The sequence below is a fragment of the Garra rufa genome, chromosome 11, assembly GCF_049309525.1.
Source record: "Garra rufa chromosome 11, GarRuf1.0, whole genome shotgun sequence".
In the NCBI taxonomy this organism is placed as follows: domain Eukaryota; kingdom Metazoa; phylum Chordata; class Actinopteri; order Cypriniformes; family Cyprinidae; genus Garra; species Garra rufa.
The window spans coordinates 41,599,510-41,621,221 of record NC_133371.1 but is presented as its reverse complement, the minus strand read 5'-3'; positions in this window follow the sequence as shown (position 1 = coordinate 41,621,221).

The following is a 21,712-nucleotide window of genomic DNA, read 5'->3' as shown; positions in this document are numbered from 1 at the left end:
ACATGTTTATTTAGATTTTTGGACTGTTTTCACTTGTAAACTGTGCTTGATTTCTGCATATTTCTCTCCTGATTCAGATAAGAGGACTTTTTAATGGTAGAAACCAATATTATAGAATAGATAGAGGACTCATATTTTAGCTTGAAGCTACAGTTTGAAGTTAAAAAATGTTTTAGTGATGAGTTTGTATATTACAAACACAGCTTTTCTTTTCACGAAATGTTAACTGATCGACTGGAGTGGTGTGAATTACTTGGGGATTATTGTGATGTTTTTATCAGCTGTTTGGACTCTTATTCTGACGGCACCCATTCACTGCAGAGGATCCATTGGTGTGCAAGTGATGCTAAATTTATCCAAATCTATTCCGATGAAGAAACAAACTCATCTACATCTTGGATGCCCTGAGGTTGAGCTTTTCTCCTTTTTTCAACATGTCATAAATGCTGCCTAGACGCTATAAAAGAACATACTTGCATTAATCAGTTTGGCAAAAGTCTCTGGTTCACCTAAAAGAGCAAATCAATCACAGATGAGAAGTTTAAGATGTCTCATTAGAGCGGTACAGTCTTAAAAATACAGCCTGCAGAAAGTTAAAGAAAAACCATGACATTTTAGTTCACATGGTTAAGGATGACCTATTGCAACTTGTTAAAAAAAGTTTCCTTACAAAAAGATTCCAGTTTGAATTCAACTGATGATTACTAATACAGCTGTATGAGGCCTCAGGATTGCTGTCACTTGGGCTGCTGCCATCAATTATTATGATAATGAAATACTCTATGCATAAAATAATGAGGCACTTGTCTTAGTCAAAGCCAGTCTTCCTCTGCATTAAGAGGCTTATGTAACCCAAGAGGACCTGGATAATGAGAGTCCCAGTACTCAAAATGGCATAACATGAATATCAGAATGTCTTAGTACGTGGTTTGTCTCCTTTGGCTTGAACAGCACTGGAGCTGCATGAGGGAAAAAAAACTGATGATCATGTTCCCCAGAGCATCATGGAAGCAAGAACATCTGATTATCTTTACGAAGAGTCACATGATCAATTGTTATTTGGTTAGTGATCTGGAAATAGAACGTTTTAATTCACTTGTTTTAAATGTTTCAACATTCTAAACTCGAATTCAATATTCGAATTCCATATTTTTGGAACCCGCAAATCTCAGTAGTGTTACTTTTTCAGTAGAACATACAAATCGTTGTTATTGCCTTCAAAGCTTTCAACTAAACGTGTGAAGGCGCTCATCAGCCAAGTGTTGCTTTTACTGCCACCTAGTGGTGATAAGGTCGAAATGCTTTTCTAAATGTGGCCAAGGTTTGTGATGGACCAACAGTCAAAGATTAATAGCATCAATCCAAAATGGCTTAGATATAAATAACTACTGGACAGCCGTAAACGTCAACTAATTTATTACACACTAAACATCCGTCATCCATCCATCCAGAATTACCAAGAGGTCAATACTGTCTGTCCTGCAGGCTGTTCAGCCTTCAATTTTTTCTTTATTTTTTGCAGGAAGGACATCACAGATGGATTTAGCCAATATGATCATGAAAGCAAACTTTTTATTATCTGTGAAGACGTCTAGGAGATAGAAGATTATGTCTGTATAGTGCAATAACAAATTTATCCATGCAATATACTCACACACAAAAAAAAATGCACGATATTATAAAAAACAATGTTTTAATAGATAAATAGTGACAATTTAACACGGAATAATCTTATAGAACAGACTTTACGCAGGCTGAACAAAAAAATAATGATTTTTGTTACAAAACTTGCCAATATACAACAAACAAGGCATTTACAGGTTATGCTCTTCTTCTTTTTTTTTGAGATTTTAAACATTTCTATGCCACAAGAACAAGAGGTATTACACAGTCACATTATTAACATTAGCTGCTGGGAAAAAATGCATACATTTCAGTGCTTTTGTGTATTTTTTTAAAGTTTGTTCCAAAAGGTTTATGCATAATTTAAAGTCATTTCTAAAATTTAGGTAAGATTTTTATAAGGTATTTTCATTGTAAAACGAACAATAGCATAACAGGTGCATGTATTGTACTTTGCAAAACATCATTCTAAAAAATAAAAAAAGACACAGATTTCTATCATACACTCTAGTTTTCTCTTAATATGTTTCTAAATCCTTCTAAAATAATGAGTAAACCATTTACACATAAATGTAAATGTCTTTATTTAGTCTTTTTGCTACATGTAACTTCACCACTTTGCAAACCTCCATGACACTCTCTCCAAAGCCCCGCCTTCCAAAGAAATCTCAGCCAACCCGATGTCAGCTCACCTGACTGTGTGCAATGATTGACAGGCAGGGAAAGCTTCTAATTGGCTATGACCTCTGTTGCGTTGTGTACAAGGTCTTGGCCTGTTGCAGAGGAAAGTTCTAGCTTTCTCAAGACACCTAGTTTAGTGATATCAGTAGGTAAAATGTGCATTTTATGTGTGGTGCTTCAAAAAGCACAATTAAGACATTGTTAAGCTTTGGTTTCCCTAGTTTTCAAGTCACATTTATGTCCTAACATTTAAATCTTGTCTAGGATGCACAAGGAAGCATGGCAGGTGTGTTCAGCCTTCTCTCCATGTTGTATGGTGTCATTAAACATGTCAATATAACCAATCAACCAGTCAAAATAAAAATTAGCCTGTGATTTCAGTTAGTGTAACTTAGTGTAGCTCAGCATGCTGTCAAATGATTACCCTGATAGCCAACTGGTCACATGGATTACTTTTCATGGCACTTTTTGGAGTCTGACAGTCAGACAGTCAGAATCTTCTCATTCCTTGTGCATTTTTCGCTGCCTGATGGAGGAAAAAAGTCACAGTGGTTTGGAACAACATAAAGGTGAGTAAATTATGATATTCTCATTTGCAGGGGCGTAGCAGCCAATTTAAAAGTGGGGGGGACAGTATGGTCATGTGACCCAAAGGTGATGTTCATACAGTATAATTGACCATATGCACGAAATACTTCCTTGTTTAGACAAGCCAGCTAAGACATTTCCGGTCAACTGTACTGTGCCGTAATATGAGCGTACTTTGCTCGTTTTCTCTACATTACATTCACTATCGAAGAAAAGTGTTGTTTATCTAAGAGGACCAAACGTCCATGTATACCATTTCAAGAATGACAAATGCCAGTTTAAAAAAATTTGTGAGTAAATCGGCTAAATATGCGCGAGTCATTATGATTGGCAGTAATAACCGGACGAAAAAAATGACAAGCTGATGTAAATAAAAAGAGCTTAAATGATTGACTAAATTCCGAGTAACAAAACTACAGCAGTAACAAGTTTGTGTTGGTTAAATGTAGGTTATTTAATAGATTTAACAGTTCAAGATAAAACTTAAAAGTAGTTATTCAATTTTATAAAATATTTCAAATTCCTATCGATTCATATTGAGTGAATTATTTAATTATTATACCATAAATATTGAACGTATTTGTAGTGAACTATATATTAGTATTTAAATAATTCACCCTTATAGGCTGTTTGTGTGTGAGCTTAATGACCTTCTGCACTTGCTATACTATATACTTTAGGGTGGTATTTATTATTACAATTTATTATACTGGTAATTTTATAATAAATCGAAAAGCAAGACATCTTGAAAAATATAGGGAGATGCAGCTGCATAATAAATAATCCTCTGCTGCCATCTATTGGTTATATGGGGTAATTCCATATTATTTTAGCCAAAAATAGACGTTGTTTTCCGTGAAAAGTCATTTTTTCGATGCCTTTTTTATGAATGAAAAGTGAGTCCTTGAAGTACATTTTATTTCAAAGCTGTAGAGTTAGAAAATAATAAAGGCTTTGAAATATTGCAAGATTTTAAAAATGTGTTCATGACTATAAAGGCAAGTTAGTGATTATCAAGAATACGATTAAGATGTCCTTGAAGAGAAGTATCGCTAGCTAGCTAAAGTTAGCCTAAACACGTTAGAGAGATTCAGCGCTGTGATTGGCTAAATGTTACTTCTCTCAAATCTAAGTAACAAATCAGAGACCAGGGGCGGAAATATTGGCGCTAGGTAAAAAAAAAAGTGCGGGGGACAGAATCACCTGTTTCTAAAAGTGAGGGGGACGTGTCCCCCCCGTCCCCCCCGGTTGCTACGCCCCTGCTCATTTGTATGTGATCTTTTCACTTAATATAGTTCATTCAAAGTGGAATATTCCTCCTTTTTTTTTTTTTTTTTTTTTTTTTGGCGTGTCATGTGTGAATACAGTTTTAGATTAACACAGTTTTGCTTGTGTGTCCCCTTTATCCTTTTAATAACAAATATGCTTACATTTTTAAACAGTTTTCTTGTTTTATTCAGAGAGTTGTTATTGATTTTGTTGGCATGTTTATGTTTTCGTAGTCTGGTGATATTAGGTTGAGTTTTTCCTCTCCACAAACTCAAACAAAATGAGCAGTTATTCGATTTTTATCCTTGTTGTATCTTATATATAATTTGTTGGTTTGTTTTTAAGTATACTATGTGATAAAAGTTTTTGCGTCGTTGTTACTGGTTTAATACTTTTTGATAGCTATTCGCATTTCTTATCTACCGTATTTGTTAAAACGGAAGTAAAGCTGTTTTCTGTAAACTTGCGAGACTTCCGGTTCATTAGCGGCTGGAAAATAAGGAGAAGAATAACAACGTGCAGTAAACGGTAAAACTGTTTGCACTAAACCAGTGTGTTCATAATTAAGATAATACATTAAAATAAAATGCTAAGACACAACAGTCTGCAAATGTCAAGCAGCAAAACGAGGTTTCGTACAGCGAAAAAATAACCGGAATGAGACCGGAAGCCAGTCTCATTAAATTTGCAAATGGCTGCACACTCTTATGGGAAACATAAGATGGATATAAAGCAAACATGCGACGCAATACACATTTAAAAAAAGGAATTACGTGTATTGAAAACCACATTATGTGACAAATGTATTCTAATTAATATTTCTATATTGTTAGTTTTTGAGAAAGGGGTGCTTTTGAAATAAAAGGCCGTATGTTTTGTGACTCCGTTGTTTGACTGTTATGTAGTTGTTATTTTCTCCACCAGATGACGCTCTGTGTATGGCTTTTACTCACTTATTTCTCCGCATCTTCTTCTCACGTTTTCATATGAAACAGCAGCTTGTGTAATTCCCCACTTTGTCAGTGATATATAGTTACATATAGTTTATCTTATATACATATAACCCCAAAATTCTGCAATAACACAGACGTTTTCGGATGCATTCGCAGTTAATTCAGTAGAGCCATAAATCTTCCCCGTCTATAACAGTCCTTGTCGTATTTGCTTTCTCAAATTTAGAATTTAAAGCTGTAATCTGATTTTGCCATATTTATTGATAATAATAAACTAAATCTATTATCTAGAAGAAAAAATAAAAACAAAAACACTTATTTGCCAACAAGCAAAGCATTTAGACTTGTCTGCCTATAATAAAAATATAATAAGAAGCCTTTTCATTATTTTCACACTGTTTTTTATTCCTCTGTATTGTAGTAGTGCTGTTTTATTTTAAATCATGATGGAACATTTATTTGTTTTCTTTTATAATAATTTGAACATGCATGTCTTTGGAGATATTGCATTTGTAGCAAGTACGTATTTTACATTGTTCAGATTGCCAACAAGAAAATGTAATATGCATAGTATTCACTGTTTGATAGTAGTATTAATATTGTGTTTAATTATAGCATATATAACATGCACAATATTATATAAAGTGTTAGCAAAAATAATGCTTTGGGAGGGTGACAGATTTCTCTGCGCGTGTGTGTGAGGGGCAGATAAACACATGAGGCTGCTCTTGGCTTTTGTCCTGAGGTCGTGCACTTGACCTTTTGTCTGAACTGCCGAACAGCTGCTGCATCACAGGTTCTGACACTGTCTACGCCAGATAAATATATATAGCTACATATGAGCACTAGAGAAATCATTGACCAGGAGCTTTGACATGGTTAAAATTCAGAGACTGTATACACTTCATTAGAAAGTTATTGAGATTAAGTCGAATGAAACACATTCATGTAGCCTATATGCGATGCATTTGAGCATTTTATGAGCCTTTTATGATCTTGAATTGATAATTTTTGTCTTGCTTTCGTTAACTAATCTAATTATGCGCTTATTTCTATTTTCTAACGAATACTGGGAGAATGCAATGCACGCAAATGTGAGATGATAGGCTTATATTTATGATTCCTCGCATATTGGTGAATCAAATGCCTTAAACGTTTTGATTCGTCTAAATAAAAAGGTCTTTTAATGAACAGCGATTATTAACATTTTGATTTGACAACAGGTTTTATTTGTGAGAAGAGAATGAAGATTAACCTAAAAATGACGCATGTTTACGAGAAATGTGATAATACAAAATATAAGCGTGCATCTTATTCTTATATAAAAATATATAAGAATAATTATTGTTATTTTGATTTACAGTTATCTAAAGTGTTTGTAAAACAGAATGCAGTTTAATGTGTTTGTGAACGAATGAGACATTAAGGTCAGTTTATTCTCATTTTACCAGCTGTTATAGTTGTCGTTGTTATAGAAGTAGTAGTAATAGCCTAATAATAATAATTATATTCATTATTGTTATTATTTAAAACAGACGAGCATCCCAATGTTAAATATAGTCTGCTTAAAAAGGATTCACCTTAACATTTGCATGTTAAAATGTTAATTGCTGAATCAAAGGCGGATATCAAATTATAACAAGCTATAAAACGTAATTATATGGTGCATTTTAATTCAAAAGAGGCTGTATTACATTTAAGCACTTGCCATAGAGGTTAAACAGCATGAACATTTAAAATAATATGAATTTTGCCGGTATTCCCGAAGCCTGTTACCATTTCGACCATAGGCTTCGGCTTCTTCTGTTCAATAATTTCCGAATTTTCTTAAGCTTATCCTATCATTTATAATAACGTTATATAATTCGATCATATGCGACCCTGGACCACAAAACGAGTCATAAGGGTCAGTTTTTAAAAATTGAGATTTATACATCATCTGAAAGTTGAATAAATAAGCTTTCCATTACGTATTGTAAGGATAGAGACAACTAGCTGTTTGGAAATCTGGAATCTGAGGGTGCAAAAAATCAGAATACTAAGAAAATCGCTTTTAAGGTTGTCCAAATTTAGTTCTTAGGAATGCTATTATTAATCAGAAATTAAGTTTTGATATATTTACGGAGGGGAATTTGCAAAATATCTTAATGGAATATGATCTTAATATAATGATTTTTGGCATAAAAGAAAAATCGATAATTTGTACCCATACAGTGTATTTTTGGCTATTGCTACAAATATACCAGTTCTACCTAAGACTGGTTTTGTGGTCCAGGGTTACATCAAAACATTACACACATGAACGAGCTTTGTTCAAATTGATGTCGTCGTCTTTTTTTTCTATGACGACACTACAGCAGAATCAGACAATTAAACGTGCTTAAAAATATGGCATGACATTTATTAAGGTATGAAAGAAAATGCAAAGCAATACATATAATATAATCTTCATATATGAAGATGATATTAAAATGCCACAGTAAGTCAATGACCTTTCTGGTCGTGTCCGATCAATGCGTAGTGATTTTAGGCCGGTGATTTCCAGTCAAGTTCATGTTCACAGTACATGAACCTCATTTATATTTTTATGGAAGTAGAAAAATAAAAGAAAGCAAGCTAAAGAACTTACTGTGATTATAATAAAGAGATTATTAGACATCATAGCCTATATAGGTTTTTCACAAGACTATTATCAATTTCATAAAACCAGATGTAGGCTAAGGCCTGGTCATAACACAAATGCTAAATAAACATAAATGATGTAACAGAAAACAGCGTAATGTAAAAGGACATCAAGAAGCAATCAAAATGAAAATAAATAGCGTTCCGCGGGAACAGATAAATATATTCATAGAACAGAAATGTATTTACAATGCGGACTTACCCCAAAAAAAGCCAAAAGCAGAGCAGAGGGCTTACGGTTGTCCTGTCTGATGATTTTTGAGAGGTTTGAGGAGCAGACGCTGTGAGACAGGGTGTCAGGCTGCTGTTTGAGGTTAAGGTCACGGGGTCAGCAGACAGACAGCAGTCAGGGGCTTTAAACCACACAGCACATTGGATGTCATATGGAGGGCAGAAATTGGGTGGGTTAAATAAGGATTTACAATTCCATGAATAGCATCAAGGTGCTCCAATCTCCACAATTTGACATTTTGAGCATTTGTGAAGATAGTAAATGTGATTTTTTTTCCATTACTGCGAGATTAAGATGAATTTTCAGCACAAATGTGCCCCTGTTCGCTGGCACCTTTCTTCCTTCCTTTCTTTCTTTCTTTCTTTCTTTCTTTAAATTCTGTACTCTGAATTAAATATTTGAATAATAAATGCACATTTATATTTTTATAAGACATTTGAGTTCAATATAATATATGCATATCCATAAACAGCATCTGTGGCATTCTGTCTATCAAAAGTAATTGAATCAACCTCAAATTTGTAAAAACACATTCTGAATTATACATTTCTTTATCAATTTCTATATGCATTTTGGTTAAGAAAGTTTAAAGTGTTCATTGATGAACTTTCCATTTCAATAACACAAAAAAATAATGTTGAAACAATTTTCACACATAAATTGCTAGTTCATTTTACAGTCAGTTACAAAGACATTGCATGAAATGCATTCAATTTAAATGTGAAATTTTGAAGTAGAAAAACTGAAATGGCACATTTTTGGTTAAATATAGTGCAATATGTTTTTTACACTGCAAAGAATTGTTTAATCAAATATTGTCACTACCATAAACCTTCATATTATGATGAAGCTTAGAAAAAAAATTATTTAAATACATTTTATAAATACAGAAAACAGTGCATTTTCTATTAAAACCTGCCAAAAATCAACAGTCAATCAGCGATAAATGCTAATAATGGTTTTAGGTCCAAATGATTCGATCCAAATGACTGCAATATTTATTATAATATAGACCAATTAGATGTTATTAGATATAGTGGTATTTGTCAGAATTTAAAGGCCTTATTCTGGTTATAAAATGTGTGGATAAACCAACTAATATCTTAGAAAGTTAATATGTGACCCTGGACCACAAAACCAGTCATAATGGTCCATTTTTGGAAATTGCTGCATAATAGGCTAAGCTTTCCATTGATGTATGGTTTGTTAGGATAGGACAATATTTGGCCGAGATACAACTATTTGAAAGGGTGCAGAAAATTGCCTTTAAAGTTGTCCAAATGAAGATCTTAGCAATGCATATTACTAATCAAAAATTAAGTTTTGATATATTTACGGCAGGGAATTTACAAAATATCTTCATTGAACATGATCTTTACTTAATATCCTAATGATTTTTGGCATAAAAGAAAAACTGATAATTTTGACCCATACAATTTTTTTTTATTTTTATTTTTTATTTATTGCTACAAATATACCAGTGCTACTTAATACTGGTTTCGTGGTCCAGGGTCACATGTATGTCTACATTGGACTACATCATATCGGGACAGTTGATTGAATCATTTATACATGCATGTGTGCGATTTTAAGTTTTTATTTTGTCAGTCCATCGTTTTAGATTTTAAAGCCCCTATGTTGCACCCCCGTCGTCTCTCCAAAAACTCAAATAGAGGACTGCGGTTGCCATATCAACCGGCCACCTGACGTGTTACTGTGGCAACAGCAGTATTAGACAGAAACCGCTTATTAGATGTCCCGTCTAAGGGTGAGAGGGAGGGGTGAAGGTGGAGGAGGTAGAGGGACATCTAGATTAAAAAAGAATGAAACAAGGAATAATACTGGCTACTAATGCTACTAGTAAGAAGAGGGGAGCCTGATAACAGCTAGTTTAAAATTGTGTGGCGGATATTAATTCTTTATAAGGCTGTTAACCCTTTCTCTGCAGTGCTGCTCTGAAGTACAGCATTTTAAGACAGTGAGACACCCGCTGTGTCCAAAGAAAGAGGCGTGAAGTGATGCTGAAGGGTCATTGGGGTAATGCAGCGTCTGTCTGATGGGCCTTTAATACTGTGTTGTGTTTGTCACGAATCAACACTGTATGCATATTTTGCATATATTGTGACCCTGAACCACAAAACCAGTCATAAGTCGCACGGGCATATTTGTAGCAATAGCCAAAAATACATTTTATAAGTCAAAATGATTGATTTTTCTTTTATGCCAAAAATCATTAGGATATTAAGTAAAGATCATGTTCTATTAAGATAATTTGTAAATTTCCTACCATAAATGTATCAAAGCTTAATTTATAATTAATATGCATTGCTTAGAACTTCATTTGGACGACTCTCAGTATTTAGATTTTTTTTTTTTTCCAGATTTTAAAATAGTTGTATCTCAGTCAAATATTGTCCTATATCCTAACAAACCATACATCAATGGAATGCTTATTTAGCTTATTAAAATCATATTTCATTAAAAAAAGACTGGATTTGGAGTCCAAGGTCACATGTGTTGACAGTAATGTCACAATCTGCAAAAATAAAACAAAAATATAACAGTTTTGTGTATTAATAATGCAAACATCTATGATGATTCAATTATTTTTGATGACAGCATGCCAGATGCTGCTTATGGATATGAATTTATATTGAACCCAAATATTGCTTATAAAAATGATCCATTTGGGAGAATTGTTATACAATGTCAGCTTAATTTTTGGTATGATAAAAAGCTAAATATGCGCATATTTGCATATTAGTGCTGTCAAATTGATGAATCGTGATGAATCACATCCAATATAAATGTTTCTGTTTACATAATTTAGGAGTGTGTACCCCGTATATTTATATAAATAAACTCACATGCATGTATACATTTATATTTATGTATAATGTAAATAATATAAATAATAATAGTGTGTTTCTTTATATATAGATATAAATATACACAGTACACACACATTATATAACACAGAATTTTATTTTGGATGTGATTCATTGCGATTAATCAATTTGACAGCACTTGTATATAATATACATGCACGCATATGTGACCCTGGAGTTATAAGGGTCAATTCTTGAAATTGAGATTTATATATCATCTGAAAGCTGAAAAAAGATTGATGTATTGTTTGTTAAAATATGACAATATTTGACTGAAATGCAAAAATCTGAGGGTGCAAAAAATCAAAATACTGAGAAAATTGCCTTTAAAGTTGTCCAAATGAAGTTCTTAGAAATGCATATAACTAATCCAATGTAAAGTTTTGTAATATTGTCAGTAGGGAATTCACAAAATATCTTTCTGGAACATAATCTTTACTTAATATCCTAATGATTTTGGCATAAAAGAAAAATCAATCATTTTGACCCATACAATGTATTTGCCTATTGCTATAAATATACTACTGGTTTTGTGGTACAGGGTCACATATATACAATCATTACTTTTATAATGCATGTATTTATGATAAAAAGAAAGTAGAACATCATAAAGATATTCCATTAATTAATAAACATAATTTCTGTGATTGATTACTAATTTATTAGTAGAATTCTATAATAATAAAAGCTAGACGTGCACTAGAAAATGAAAAAATCAGATGCAAATTGAATAATGCATTAAAAATATCCTTTTATTGAACACATAAAAGCATTATTTAATATATATATATATATATATATATATATATAATTTCTGTGATTGATTACTACTTTATTAGAGGAATTTTATAATGATACATTAAGGAAATCAAATGTAAATAGAATAATGCACATAAATAATGCTGCTAAAAAGGCAAGTTAAGAATGAACATAACGCATCAAGTACCCTCTGTGTGTTTGTGTGTGTGTGTGTGTGTGTGTGTGTGTGTGTGTGTGTGTTTAGCATGTTGGGGTAATTAACCCACATTAGATTAATCTACGAGGGTGGCATTTGTATCACAATGAAAACAGTGACCCCCAGCACTGCCGTGGGGCACACAGACATATAGAGGTCTGGCAGCGGGCCAGACACACACGCGTGCATAAACAAACACGCACGCACGCAGCCCAGATCCAAGGCTTAATGCATTAAGAGCCATCCATTATCCAATATAGCGTGATTTCACTTCAAAACGTACAGTTTTATTCTCCCATGTATAAAACGTATAGTGTGAATTGTCATTCCTTAAGGACAGTGCATCAGTTTTAGTGCATGATTACTGATTCCCGAGGCAACCTTCAGTGATACAGAATCTAGCAAATCTGGGGTAAACATTCCCACTTGGATTACCCTAATAATTTCCTTCCGAAAGATTCAAATCCACAGTAGGATTTACCAGCTATTGAAACTTTACCCCCAGATCAATAGCGACTGGATTTAGGGCTCTCGTGTTCTGTTATCCTCACAACCTCTGAAGATCCTGAACACAGGTAGCACATCAGCAACATAAATAGGATTTCCCAGCAGACATGTATTATTCCAATTCCTCTTTTCCAGCTGAGAAATAGTGGTTATGCAAAGTGGCTCACACATTCGTGAAAAAAACAAAACAAATGCCTTCCAGAAATGGGAGCTGCTGCTGGGGTGTTGTATTGTTTTACACACAAATATATATACATTCAGCATGAGTCATGAAATTACAAATTTTCTTCAACGAGATCTGGCCTTGCTGCCGCCATCCACATTTATGTAAAGCACCTTCGGCTTAAGCATATAAATTTACACATTTTACAGACTAGTCCGTATGAATAATTTAGCTGAATTTTTGATTTACCTGTTCCATATAAAAGATTTAAGCAAATCCTTGATTTACAAAGATGGTTGCATGATAGAGCTCAACATGCTCTGATCTCCAAGATAGAAAACTTGTAATAAACAATATAAAATTATATTTTAAAAATGCTAGATGCAGTAACTTTTAGGTTTATTTGATTTAATTGATCTGCAAAATGTACACACTAATTTTTTTTTTGTTCTCAAATGGTATTATTTTTACAGACTTGATGTTGAAGTAGATATTAAATGTGACCCTGGACCATAAAACCAGTCTTATTATATTATATTTGTAGCAATAGCCAACAATATGGGTCAAAATGATATATTTTTTCTTTTATGCCAAAAATCATTTGAATATTTCATAAAGTTCATGTTCCATGGAGATATTTGGTCAATTTTCTACTGTAAATATATCTCAAATTAATTTTTAATTAGTAGTATGTATTGCTAAGGACTTAATTTGGACAACTTTAACGGCGATTTTCTCAATATTTTGATTCCAGATTTATAAACGCTTGTATCTTGGCCAAATATTGTCCTATCCTAAAAAACCATACCACATCAATAGAAAGCTTATTTCAGCTTTCAGATGATGTATAAATCCCAATTTTAAAAAATGTACCCTTTCGACTGGTTTTGTGGTCCAGGGTCACATTTAGCTGAATTTTTGGTTTACCTGTTCCATAAATATTTAAGCAAATCCTTTATTTGCAAAGATGGTTGTATAGAGCTCAGCATGCTCTGATCTAAAAGATAGAAAACCCATAAACAATACAAAAAACATATATTTTAAAGATGCTGCTTTTTTCAGATTGCAGATGCAATATCTTGCAGGTTTATTCAGCTTTATTGATCTGCAAAATGTACACTCTAACAAAGTGTAAGTGATTTTTAACTGAGTGAAAAGCTTCGAAACAATCATTTATTCACAGTTTAAATAAGAAAATCACTACAATTTATTATGTTGACTGATCTACTTATTATTTACTATGGAATATGGTCAAATGTTTTATCATTTGTTCTCAAAATGTATTGTTTTTACAGATTTTAGATGTTGAAGCAGATATTAAATGTGACCCTGGACCACAAAACCAGTCGTAAGTAGTACAGGTATATTTGTGGCAATAGCCAACAATACATTGCATGGGTCTAAATCATTTTTCTTTTTAATGCAATAAATCATTAGGATATTAAATAAAGATCATGTTGCAAATTTCCTACCGTAAATATATCAGAATGTAATATGCATTGCTGAGAACTTCATTTAGACAACTTTAAAGGTGATTTTCTCAATATTTAGATTTTTTTGGCACCCTCAGATTGCAGATTTTCAAATAGTTGTATCTCAGCCAAATACGAACCTATTCTAACAAACCAGTTGATGTATTAAACTCAATTTCAAAAACTGACTCTTATGATGGTTTTGTGGTCCAGGGTCACAAATGTTATTACTTAAATTATTTGGTTTATTTAGATAACCCAAAGAGTGTCATTTGCTTAATGCGTTTTTACACATTAATTATCTGGGATGTTTTATAAATCGATTGCATTATAGTATCCAGGCGTTAGCGTTAACATTAAATGCATTGTTCAGTGAGTAAAAAAGAAATGTTCTATTCTATAAGCGGTTAAAAAATCCTTGCAGCCTTTAGGTGGCGCTGTAGAAGCACCTGCCTCTGTCATCACCTCATGCTCATATGGTCATCGAACACATTTGTATAGTTTGACAGAGTCCTAGAAACATTTAAGCCGATTTGAAACTATTGGAAAAAATAGATTTCAGATGAAAACATTTTAATCATCACTCTCTCGATCGGATTTTGCTTTTATTTACTCCTGCTTGAACAATCTTTGGTTAACACTCACGGAATATTTCGTCTTTTCGCTTGCGTACAAATGCATTTGCTTATTTAAATAAAATGCATGTTTGTTTTACAAGATGTGCGTTAACTCTAAACCTGCATTGCGTTGCAATTAAGAAACAAACATTGTAAACCAAAAAAGCACATCTTTCTGAAGCAGCAGCGAGTGGTGTGTTCTTGCAGAAGGATGAATGCATGAATCAGAAGTTGTATTCATCTGTTGGTCCATCTGTGGCTGATGAATTCTGGTCTTTTGTTCATAAAGACTGTTCAAGGAAACGTCATTATATGGGGTTGAAAATGACCATGATTCTGGAGCTCAGCTGATGCACGTGTGTAAATAATGAAACTCTCGTTTTTATCAGTGCATGGGGGAAAACACTATTGCAGTAAAATTTTGTAATGCACAACATTTGCAAATGCACAGAATTTAAAAATGCATAAATACACTGTGCTTATATAAGAATTTCCCCATGCATGCAAATATAATATTCACGCATCATACTTGGAACATGACAATGTGTGAGTGTGACCGATGGTACATGAAAAGAATATTGGTTCATTACGAACAAAAATGCTTTTAAAAACTAAAATGAATCATCTTCGATTATTTTATTTAGGCTATATATTTTAATTAATAGTATTAATTCAATGCATAAGTTTGAGGAAAATTTCCAACTTTTAAAAAGACCACAAAATACTTTGGTGCATATTAAGTAGCATAGAACTTAAAGATCAATTCTTTATGTAATACGGGGTCGGTTTTTATGACAAAACGGAAACGTTGACCATAACAGCTCGACAGCCATTCAAGCACGCGTGTGCACGGACACACACTCACACACACACACACACACACACACACATTCACAATGAACACAAAAGAATTATCATGACAAAAGACGCAAGTAGAGTGAGAAACACTTCAACACTCGCTCCTTTTCATGTAGAAGTTTTAATGGAAACAATTTTCTTCCTGCCCGTGCACAGATGAAACATATGCTATGTGCTACTGGTAAAATATTGATGCGATTATTATTGAGATGTTGTGTATATATGCCATGGCTCCTTTCACCCGACCTTAAAGATGCTTTATACAGGCTAAACTCATTTTAAATGTGTTTTGCACAATTGCAACGCTGGATGTCTTAGCCTATTTCCTTTTTAATATTGTAGTTGTCGTTAATAACAACAACAACAACAACAATAATTAATAATATTATAACAACAACAACAACAACAACAACACTTATTATTTATAACGCATGCATTTTTGTTTATAACATCCGTTTTTTATTTTACGCAACGCTTTGAATGAACAGTATACGCTAATAAAAAAAAAACATTTATGTAGGACTAATTTAAACATTAATATGAAATTGTGTAAATGAAGGCCTGTTTATATTTATGTGTTAATCTCACAGCGACAACTGCTAGAATAAACCGCAATGATTTTATGCTCACGTTTAGCCCATAATTTTTTACCTTCGCCTTTATTGTATTGAACATCGTATCCAGTTGCATTTCTATACAATATTCAACTAATAAATCAATATTATGTTTTAAACATAAATGCACATCTTATTGTATCGCTTTAAACTGCACAAGCCCTATTTATTGACACGAACTGATTTTGTTTATTTATAATAAATATATAATATGGTTATTGGAGCATGCATAATTATATGATTATAACACAATATTGCGGTCCCATCATGTGAGTCTTAAATATTTCTCTGGCAATTAGAATTTTTTCCCCCCATCATCTGGCTTTTCATTTCACGGCAACTTTGTTGTTTCATCCTCGTCTTTGTTGTTTGTTGTTTATGTGCAAATGTAAAATTGTCCTATAGTGTAATTCCATCACTTCCCCCCTCTCTCCTCCTCCCTACATCTCCCTCCTCTCTCTCTCTCTCTCTCCCATCCTGGAATCTTATTGATCCAGGAGGAGCTAATTATCTCTTCCCCTCGTGACTGTGTAATCAGCACATGCGCAGTGTGTTAATTCCAGCCATTTTTTGCACGAAAGTAATTAGCAGGAATAAAGACCGGACTGATTTTTTTTTCACTCTCTCCTCCTTCCTCGAACCGAAGCCAGGGCGCGTCTGTCGTCTGCAGTACAACCAAAAACAAACCCTTTTAAATGCTTTAAGAAACAGTCAAATACCTCGTTTAACTTCAGCGGCATGATGTGTGAACGCATGCATCTGCGCGAATGGGATCTATAAACGTGTTTACTGGAATACAAAGCGACGCGTCCAAATGTAAGTTTCTATCCGATGACTGTTTGTCTCCGTTACGGATGATTCTGTGCTCGTTTGGTAACGCAGCGAATATAAACAATAGCACTAATGAACTACATAATGCATGATTACATTATACCACTGCTTGTTTTTGCTCTTATTCTGTAGTTATTCCTGTCATGACATGTTTATGACATTTACGCGAACGTAATTCACTTTCTTTCACATCGCTGACTGTCTTTCGCGAGTTCAGTTTGAAGTTAGAAAAGCTCTTCTCCCGTTCTCCTACCTGTTTTCTCCAAGAGTTGTTGCCTTCTTGTTAGTTGTATAAGAAAAAGACCGAAACGCGTAAAGTAGCGTCCTTTGTGTGTGTGTTCTTTAGCTGCTTTTGCTTTGACGAGCGCTGTTGTGTATGTCAACACTCATGCATCAGGCTCATTTTCAGCAAATGCATCAGTATTGACTCAAGCTTCGCGTCTAGATCTTCTTTGCAATGATACCATACGAAGTATCCGAAGCGTTAAGCCTCTGTGCGTCCTTCGCGTCGCGACGCAATTGCGCGGATGCGGTAGCGTATATTATTTATAAAGATACGCGGATTCAAAGGTGTAGCTAACTTTTTGTTTTTGCGTCTGAGATGAAACGTAGATTGTGTTGGAAGAAAAATAAGGTGGCCTTGATGCCCTGGGCATGTTTGGTCAAGCCTGCTTGCACTTATTCCTTCAACTGTGTGTGTGTGTGTGTGTGTGTGTGTGTGTGTGTGTGTGTGTGTGTGTGTGTGTGTGTGTGTGTGTGTGTTTGGGTGTGTTGTCCCCAGAAGTTAGGTAACGTTAAATATAATAAAAGCTAAAAGTGATTTACAAAGAAAGAGTGTATTTAATTGCATTCTAAAATGCAAAATAAATTAAAATTTTATTTGAATTAAAAAAATAAAATAAAACTTTATGGTGTGTCTCTCTCAGTGTGTGTGTGTGTGTGTGTGTGTGTGTTTACAAACCTATACTTTGGAGGAAAAATGTGTCTACAAAATATTAATAATAAACTGATTAATAAATAAAGTTAACATTTAATGAGTTGGTATGTACGGTAGTCATTTCATATTAATTATTAAATCAATACAAATTTGAATAAACATGTTGTTTTAGTGTGTGTGTGTGTGTGTGTGTGTGTGTGTGTGTGTGTGTGTGGATGCGCTTGTGTGTAACCGACTGACCGTGTGTTGGGTATTGTTTTTCACTCCTTTTGTGAATCTGTCACACCGTGACAAATAGTTTCTTTTTTTTATTCATTATACAATAGTTTCGGCCTTAATAGTTGAATAGTTTGTTTTTGAGCAGCTGGGCTCATAAAAGCAAGCACTGATTTCAGGCTTGATTTAAAAACAAAAACATTTTTAGAGTACCCTAATTAGTCATTTAGCTCCCTAAGTGTCAGAATATTCACTTTTAGAAATAAAATAAATGCAATTTATGTTTCTAGGCATAAAATCAGTACTTGGCCTGAAATAGTGCTTACACTGAAATAAGAGAAAATAAACACGCAGATACAAATGAAGCGAGCACAGAATCTTTCTTTTGGGAACGCACAAACACAAGGGCCGAAAGAGGATTGGCTCGCGGGTCAGAGTTCACAGAGTTAGGGAACAGGGTGAAAGGAAGAAGATGGGATGAAAGGGCACAGCGAGAGAAGAGAAGAGTGGACTCTGCAGGGTAGCGGTGTCAAACAGATAGTGCAGAGCCAATGAGAGTGTTTAAAGGAAAGCTGCGTTAAGCAAATTTAGTGGTGTAAAATATCTGAATGTTTATCATTCGTATACAATGAGGAAAAAAATATAAGAGTCAGATTTTATGCTTTGTACACTCTTAAAAATAAAAGGTGTTTTTGCAGTGAGAGCCATTTTTGGTTCTCCAAAGAACCTTTTAGTGAACAGTTACTAAAAGAACCATTTTGAAGAACTTTTCTGCATTTAAGTGCAGAAAAGAGTGTATATAGTCGTTACCCATCAGGACAGTGTTGAGATTGTTTTGTCTTTGTAAATAAGGTGTTGCAACATCTGAATAATGAATTGTGTGCGTTCGTTTGTGAGTCTGTGTGTGCACTGCCTTCGGGGTTTGACTTTTTCTGTTTATCATAATAATAGCTGGGGTTGTGGAGAAGTGAGGCACATCGGCAGATCAGTCACTAAGGCCTCTCAAACACACACACACACACACACACACACACTCTTACTTGCACACATGGACACACACACACACACACACACACACACACATAGCCAGAGAACAATGCAAGGGGGCCCAGCCTGTCAGTTCAAATTCTGCTCTCCATCCACGCCTTAAACAGACTGTGTGTGTGTGTGTGTGTGTGTGTGTGTGTGTGTGTGTGTGTGTGTGTGTGTGTGTGTGTGTGTGTGTGTGTGTGTGTGTGTGTGTGTGTGTGTGTGTGTGTGTGTGTGTGTGTGTGTGGGGACGGGAGAAATGAGGGTGATCAGTGATTCTGCCTCACCTCCGTGTTACTGTCAACTCTCACCAGAATTCACTGCAAATATTGAACTATATTACACTGTCTGCTTTAGTCCAGGCGGAAAGAGGTGGGAGCTGTTTGCCGTGGCTGTTGAATATATAGATTGAAGGGATAGTTTATAAAAGGTGCATAAACCACAGTCACGCAAAGGTCAATGGGAATGTTGAACACCTTTTCTCGGAAATGGACTGGAAATGGAGACGACAGCGCCTGTAGTGAGCGACAGAGATTTTGCACAGTGTTTTCAAATGTGTTTCTGTAGGGGTTCTGTGTGTGATTAGCATTTTTCTTACATTCATGGAAAAATAAGGTTGGGTTTGTTGAAGGAGAGAGGGAAATGTCTCTGCATGACTGTTTGGTGTCTTTATAAATGCCCTAATGTGACGTCATGCTTTTACAGTTTGTGTTTTGAATAGTATTCAAATATTAGTATTTGGGTTGTTGACATGTTAGGCCAAAAAATAATTTATGACCCTAAACCAAAGTCTTAAGTAGCACAGGTATGTTTGTAGCAATAGCTAACAATACATTGCATTGTTCAAATTATAATTTTTTCTTTTATGCCAAAAATCATTAGGATATTAAGATCATGTTCCATGAAGATATTTAGTAAATTTCCTACCATAAATATATTGAAAATTAATTTTTGATTATTAATATGCATTGCTAAGAACTTCATTTGGACAACTTTAAAGACGATTTTCTCAGTATTTAGACTTTTTGCATCCTTAGATTTTTAAAAAAAAATAGTTGCATAAATCTCAATTTAAAAAAAAAATACCCTTATGAATGGTTTTGTGGTCCAGGGTCACATTTGTATATAATATATATATAAAATAAAAAATATATATTTTTAAACTATGTATATATAGTATAATTTTTTTTATGCTTAAAATCTACTTAATGCTTGAGCATGGACTGTGAACCAGTGGTCACATGGTTATGTAGATGTTGTTTTAGCAAAAAAAAAAAAAAATTTGGTCCAGTTCCTGCAATCCAATTAATTTTCAGATGGATAAAATCATGTTATTTGTCCACTACCCATTTGCAAGTCAGTAATTATCCTCCAACACAATGTAATCTCTTGTCAGTTTGTGAGGTTGCATAAATAATTTGTTAATGCCACTGATTAAAAATGCATTTTTTTTATTTCCTAGCTCTTTTATTTTTGTTTTGCATGTCATTCAGCTCTACAGGATTATGGATTATGATCTAGCTGCTAAAAGGAGTTAATCTTGGACAAATGTTTTCTTTTTCTTTTCCTTTCTCATTTCGCTCACGTAATTTACATGAATAATCCCTACAGATAAAAGCTTCACTTTCCAGGTAACAAGTGCTGCATTTTGACTGTGGAAGAGCATCGTACACAAGCGTTTCCCATGCGTCGTCAGAGGCATAAGATCAAGTCAAATGAATAAGAACTCTTTCAGTGTAGCATTGATTTCATAATCCCGCCGGATCTTGCTGCAGTTTAGATCAATACGTTTACATCACGCTCAGACTTTCACACTACAAACTCAAGCGTGTGTGACTTACTGTAAGCATGCTGACAGAGTGCATGTGCGCCTGTTGGAAACTGATATGCGCAAATGCAACTATGTCTAATTTTTTAAGGAGACAGCTGTCACAACACCATCACGGCCTTGCTGTAGCATCAGCATTGTCACGGCCTTTTGACCTTTGACCTTGCATTTTCGTCTGTCGCTTCCTTTTTGCATGTCATACAGGAAGAGCATCAGCATTTTACTTCCTGCTAGCTAGTCTAATCTTGAAATATTTTAAGGCCTCGCTTTTCTAAATTATATAAGTAATACATTTCCCCCACCACTCTCCATGCACTCGTCCACTCTTTAGTTTTTTTCTTCTCTATCTTTCTTTCTCTTTCTTTTGAAGTTTAGCTCCTGAATGGGCTAGTGTCTCTAATGGAAATGGGGCATTAAATCAAAGATCAAAGACAAGCACACAGCAGAGAGGACAGCTGTCTAAATACAGTGGGAGAAAATGTGTATGTGTTTGCGTGACTGCGCGAGAGAAGGGGAGAGAGGGTGTGGGGTTAGCAGGTTCAAGTTTGGTTTGATTTGATACTGTCATTTTAAAGTGCAACCCTTGTTCAACAGTTTTCATGCATGAGCTTAACGGGATTAAAATAAAGCAAACGTTTCAAAGGCTGGCATGAAGACTGAGCACACTTGAGTGCTTCAAGTGTTTTTTTTTTATGATGTCTCAGGTACTCTGTAGTTTAAACATGTGTCATGTTGTAGGCATGTAAGGCATGTTTCATAATTGTTAGTT